The 6,000-nt window shown below is 48.8% G+C and overlaps 1 protein-coding gene across 1 annotated transcript in view; it reads left to right on the forward strand.

Moving 5' to 3' along the window:
* The window catches only part of RELL1 (RELT like 1), a 67,525-nt gene extending 64,894 nt beyond the window's left edge, over window positions 1-2,631 (forward strand). The window contains exon 7 of the mRNA XM_056125592.1: window positions 2,327-2,631. The gene's annotated coding sequence lies outside the window, so the exon portion shown is untranslated. The remainder of the gene's footprint in view (window positions 1-2,326) is intronic.
* Window positions 2,632-6,000: the final 3,369 nt, after the last annotated feature.

Consider the following 6,000-nt stretch of genomic DNA (forward strand, 5'->3'; position numbering starts at 1 on the left):
GGTTTGGATCCAAGTAGCACATGGGGTAAGGGTTTCGAGCCTTGCAAGGCCCAGGGTAAGCCATGCTAGGGAGCCGAGTGTGGAAATGCCCCAAGAGTGGGGACCCAGCCTCAGTGCAGAGTGCTCGAGGTGGGGCAGGAGCCGAGAACAAGTCTGTCAGGCCACGGTGCTTGGGGGGCTCTGAATGGGACGTTCCTGCCGTGTCAGGATGCCAGCTCTGCTCTTCCCGCCATGGAACCCGGCTTTCTCAGACTCCGACTCCCTGTCCTGACCTTCCTATGATCCCGCTTACAAAAGTCTCTGGGGCTCAGGCAGCCAACAAGCAGGAAGACCTGGAAGACAGCTGGATGGCTGCTTTCTCCAGTTCCGTGCTGCAAGGCTGATGGGAGACATGCTTTTCTCTTTTCACCGTCTTCTCTCGCAGGGTCATCGCCACCCTCCTTCCTGTGCCCCTGCTCATGTTTTGGAGCCCCTGACTCCAGCACACGTGTGTCTTTCTGGTTCCGCTTTGTGGCATCACTCAGGGCAGATGCACTGTTCAAGCCCCATGAAGTCCTGGTCTGCTGAGCAGGGAATGAGTCCCATTGTGGCAATGACTTGGGCTCTTGCTGCTTTGTTCTGTTTCCTTTTTCATAATATTACTTTGTTACCTTTTTTTTTTTTTTTTGCCTAAGAGGATAAGGTTCTGTTAGGGCACAACTCTGGATCTCCGACCACAAGCAAGGGCCACACAGGAATGCAGTCAGAAAGCAGGTACTTTATTGAGCTGGCTAGCCAGGGTTCAGCCGTCAGGCAAGACCTCGAACTTCTTCAAAGGGGATCTTATATAGGCCTTCACTGGCCATTACAGCAGAGCCCGCACATTTCATGGGCGACTAGCGGGTATCTCGTAACTCAGACATTTGGTTATCTTCTGTGTTTACCTGGCTCCCTTTAATTTACAGCTCATGGCACCTGCATTCCGGTGGCAGTGGATAAGGGAAAAGTTACTAACAGAGGCACAGATAAGGAAGGGTCAACAAATGGAGACAGAATTTCATCCCAATTAGGAAGAGTCAACAAATGGTTTCACAGCTAAGGCTCTACTAGGGAGGGGGCAGGAAAGGAAGAGTTACTAATTAGCAGAGTTTAGCTCTGGAATTTTCCTTGGGGTCCCAAGGAACCTTACAGGTTCCATATACTGGCCTTTGACTTGGCGTATTTGTTCTCTCTCTCTCTCTCTCTCTCTCTCTCTCTCTCTCTCTCTCTCTCTCTCTCTCTCTCTCAACTACAACAAATCTTACAAAAGACAGAGTAACAGAGTAACAGGCAATGGTTTGCTGGATTAGACTGTGCATCCTGAAGGCTGAGTTGTGGATCAAGGTCAAGTGACACATCACTACCTGTTCATTGACTGTGTTTTTACTCTCGCTGTCCTTGCAAGTTGGTTTCCTTTCTGTCCGGTTGGCATGTAGAAACAAGCTCACTTCTGGCCCACTCGCCTGGTTTTTGTTTGTTTAGTGAAGCGGCATTTTTTTTTTATTGAATGAAATTTTCTTAAAGAGAGAAGGAAGAGGAATGAGTGTTGGAAGAACACAGGCTTGAGAGTGAGTCGTGGCTGGGTCTTGAACCCGAGTGTTCTGGCCTCCTTGGTGTCTCTGCTCTGACCTGCCCGGACAGCCCCAGAAAGCAAGTCTTGTCCAGGGGGTCGCCCGGTCTTCCAGGTAGGAGAGAAAAAGGCATGCAGACATTTGCAACTCTGTCATCGGGACAACTGGCCAGCAACAACACCTCTTTGGAATGGTCGGGCTCATAAGCACACAGGGGTCTGGAGATGGAGCCTGGGGCAAGAACAGCCTGTAGGAAATGACTCAAAACTCAGCCCTGCAGGCCCCGGAAGTGCTCAGCAAGTGCTCAGCGAGAATGTTTTTTCACTCTTCTCATTTCCCCGGGGAAATGCCAGCCTCCTCTGAAAGTGCAGGACTGACCCTGTAGGCGTGGCTGGGGAAGACTGTCACAGAGAAGGCACCTGCCTGTTTCAAGATGGAATGAATGTTCACAGAGCACCTCACAGAGCACCAGGGTCCCCTCAGCCCCCAGGTTCAAAGCCAACCAGCCCTCGAGGTTCACTTGGTGCTCAAATTTGATTCCTTTTTGGTTTGCAAAGCCTTGATAAGGACAGCTTTGGGCAGGTGGCAGGCACCAAGATGTCTTGAGACTATGTTTTAGAAGAACAGTTGGCAGGGGTGGGGGCGGGGGGATTGCATCTCCTTCTTGTGTTTAGTCCTCAGGAGGGTTGGCGGGTGGCACCTGGCCGTCACTTACCTGCTTCTGTTTTCTCTTGCAGGAGTGACTGTATCTGAAGACACCCCAGCCTCTGAAAACTTGAGAGATAGGAAGTTGCCTAGGGAATACTTCTCGCTACCTTTTGTACAGTTTCTCTCAGAGGCATCAGGCATGTGGACGAAGCCGAAAGGGAATGTCGTGGCTAAGCTGCGTGTAAAATTGCTCGGAAGCAGTTTTGTTCAAAGTTGCTGGGGAAAATGGGTTACTTTCCCAGGAACTGAAAAGCTCCTTTTTGATCTTCCCCATCACCCCTGGCCATGGCCCTTCCCCATCCCTCCCCACCCTCCGCTCCCGTCTTCCTTGGGCTTGGGTACACACTGCAATCTTTCCAGTACTCTCACTCTGCACAGTGGGACGATTCGTGTACAGTCTGAGTTAATGTGTGCGTGCGTGTGTGCGTGCTTGTATGCGTGTGTGTGTGTGCAACACTCACATTCCAGTTTGCTCCTGAGTGAAGGAATTCTCTTACAGTTGTGTGTGTCTGTGTGTGTGCGCGTGTGTGTGCGCGTGTGCGTGTTTGTGTGCGTGTGCATGTGTGTGTGTGTGTGTGTGTGTATGTGCAACTCTCACATTCCAGTTTGCTCCGGAGTGAAGGGATCCTCTTACGGTTTCGCTGTTACGAAGGACAAACCAGACTCGGATGGTGAAAGATTTGGTCTCCAGACTCTAGATTCCAAAGCCTGCTGTGGCCACGCTGTTCTTCGGCCGTTCGAATGCTGTTATCATTCTTACAAAACTCAGGCTAAGCGACTTAGTCATTGAGTAAAGGGGCGGGTGGTGGGGGCACAGCTTCAAGCCTCCTTCTCCACCCTACTTTCTTTCTTCTGCTGCCATGGTTTTAAGTGTCGGTCCACAGGCCAGCAGGGCAAGTGTTGTGGGCAGGTATAAAAAGGCTGAAAAACGCTTTCCTTGTGAAAGTCACTTCTAAAATGTTTTGACAACCCGGGGCCAGAACAGAACCCCAAATGCCCACTGCTGAGGCAAGATGGTCAGCGTGGCTTCTGCCACATTTCTCCTGGCATGCTACTGGCTACTTTTCCTTTTTTTTGAACTAACACTCATCACTTCCCACCCTTGGCGGTCTCTTTCCTGTGGGCCCAGAAAAACTACTTGTTGCTTCTTTTTTTTTTTTTTTTAAACTCAACAGTTTACACACCTCAAAGGACTCAGACGCCAAGATGGTAACGCATTTATGGTAGGCCACAGGGTCTGTCCACAGGGGGTCGTCCAGCCCCAAGAAATACTCCAGGTCCAGTGAGGTCCAGATGAGGCTGTGTGTTGGGCCTGGGGCATTTCTATCACATCGACAAAAAGCACTTTTTCTCATGTGACTTCCAAAAGACGATTTTCACAAACATGTCCTTCAGAGTATTTACTGTAAATATACTCATTCCATTCTGTCTGCCATCCAGTTAAAAATGTCTAACTTTTGAAATGAGCAGTAGGTGTGGCCTCATGTGAATTCTTACAGTGAATTGAAAGGTGTGTGGTGTGTGTATGTGTGTGTGTATATGTGTGTGTGTGTGTGTGTACACATAGGTACATCATATACATAGGAGACTAGAGGAAATCAGTGGGAAAATAAATTTGATTGAGGTCCAAAAAGTATCAATATAGAGATTTTTTGGGGTGTGTATTAGTGTAAATAACATATGCAGTCTAGCTGGTAGTTTTAGTAAAAAGAGAAAACAAAAAAAGCACCATTTTGGCCTGGGGTGGGGTGGTAGGACTTAAAAAATACGGCCTCAAAACGCTGAGGGCTGGACTGTAAGCTATTGTACAGCTTTAATTATTTTTAAACTTTATTCAGGTTAGAGCACTTTGTTTCAATAGCAATACAACAGGCAAAAGAATACGCAGTTATTTAAAATTGTATTTATATACCAAGAGTGCGTTTTAAATATTTTCTAATACTTGAGCAGTTTTTGTCTGGCTGGCTTCCGATACGCCAAAAGCTAAGCATCGAAAATTTTCAACACATAAGCTTTGTACTGGTTTATACTCTCCACTAAGAATCCGTAAGTGTTCCCAGAGCAGCTGATGTTTACACGCTCCGGACAGGTGGGGCCCGCACACGCTCACACCAACGCAAGACACTACCCGCGAGACGCAGACATGAGTTGGCTACCACCTTGATGTAAAAATTTGTAAAGGAAACCTTTTCAGCATTTTTTCAGTGTCAAATGTATTTTTAACTGTCTGGTTTGTACTTTTCCGACTTTTGTACTACCAAAGCAGAGTTAAAAATAAAAATGTTTCAGTATGGTCTGACATTTTTTTTTTTTTTAAATGGATGCAGTGGTTGGTATCCTGGTGAGACCATCCGTACTGGAATGCTCTAGCAGGCCGGCCTTAATAAGACCTTGGAAGGTATTACCTCATTAGAATGCACTTAATTTCTATGTCTGCCTTCTGGTTAAGACATCATTAGACTGATGTGCTGTCTTGGATTTGCCCTTCCCTAACCCCTGTAGTAACGTTACCTACCAGGTCCTGATCATTATATTCAAATACGCTTGGATACCTTCACCCCATTTCCCTTAATGTATTTACTGTTACTGTTCCATAACAGCAGAACCATGATGACCGGAGCGAGTTGGCACGGGCAAATCCTCCTCACCCAGAGGGTCAGCTGACTGTTCCCCTCGCGCGTCCTTTTCTTAGTTCTGGCATCTCCCAAGAGTCTTCTGGTGGGACTGGGCTCTCCCCCCACCCCTTGCCCTCATCTCCCCCTCTTCATAAGACACTGGCTGGTTTTTTATATCCGAGGTTTGTGTGTACTTGGCTTTGTCCTGGCAGAGGGACAAAGCCACGCGGGTTCCGGGGCCGAGATCTCCAAGCCTACTCGGACCGGGGCCGAGCATCCTCCACCCAGATCCTCCAAATTCCAGTAGGCGGGGGTCACACCCACCAATTGGCCCCCTGGCGGCGTGTAATCCCATCAGCGGCCAAGACTCAGAGACTATAAAAACCAGCTCCCGGAAGAGAACAGTGCAGTCTCCTGCCCCTGCACCTGGCTGTCCTCGCCGGGGCCCCTTGGAGGGGAGCGGGTTGAGCTTTCCTCCCCGCCCCGACCAGGGCTCCGGCAGCCGAAGACCTCCGGCGGCCACACGACATCTTATTATGACATCTCATTATCTCATTCCTACTTTGGACAAACTTGCAGGCTACTGAATGTAGCCTGCCCACACGGCAGAGTCTGGCAAACTCCCCATGGCGTACCCAATATGCCAAATACCAGTAACAATGATGGGTCTCATTCTCCTAAAGAGCCTTGAATATAATCCCAGGGCTAGGATGAAGGAGACGTTACTGGGGCCTGCTCGAGGCAATCGACGAATAACAGGATGATTTGTGATTTGTGTGATTTGTGTGTACTTGAATCACCTGGAAAGCTTTTTTTTTTTCTCTTCATTTTCTCTTTTTTTTTTTTTTTTTTTTGCGCCTTTTTTGGTCACACCCAGCAATGCACAGGGGTTACTCCTGGCTCTGTACTCAGGAATTACTCCTGGCGGTGCTCGGGGGATTGCATGGGAATCGAACCTGGGTCGGCTGCATGCAAGGCAAACGCCCTAACCGCTGTGCTATGCTCCAGCCCCTCACCTGGAAAGCTTTAAGAATTCCCAATGTCCTTGAGTGTGGGAGGGCCCAGGTTTGGCCCCAAGAACACTGAGC

This window comes from Sorex fumeus, unplaced genomic scaffold (genome assembly GCF_029834395.1).
Source record: "Sorex fumeus unplaced genomic scaffold, SorFum_2.1 ptg000055l, whole genome shotgun sequence".
Classification (NCBI taxonomy): Eukaryota; Metazoa; Chordata; class Mammalia; order Eulipotyphla; family Soricidae; genus Sorex; species Sorex fumeus.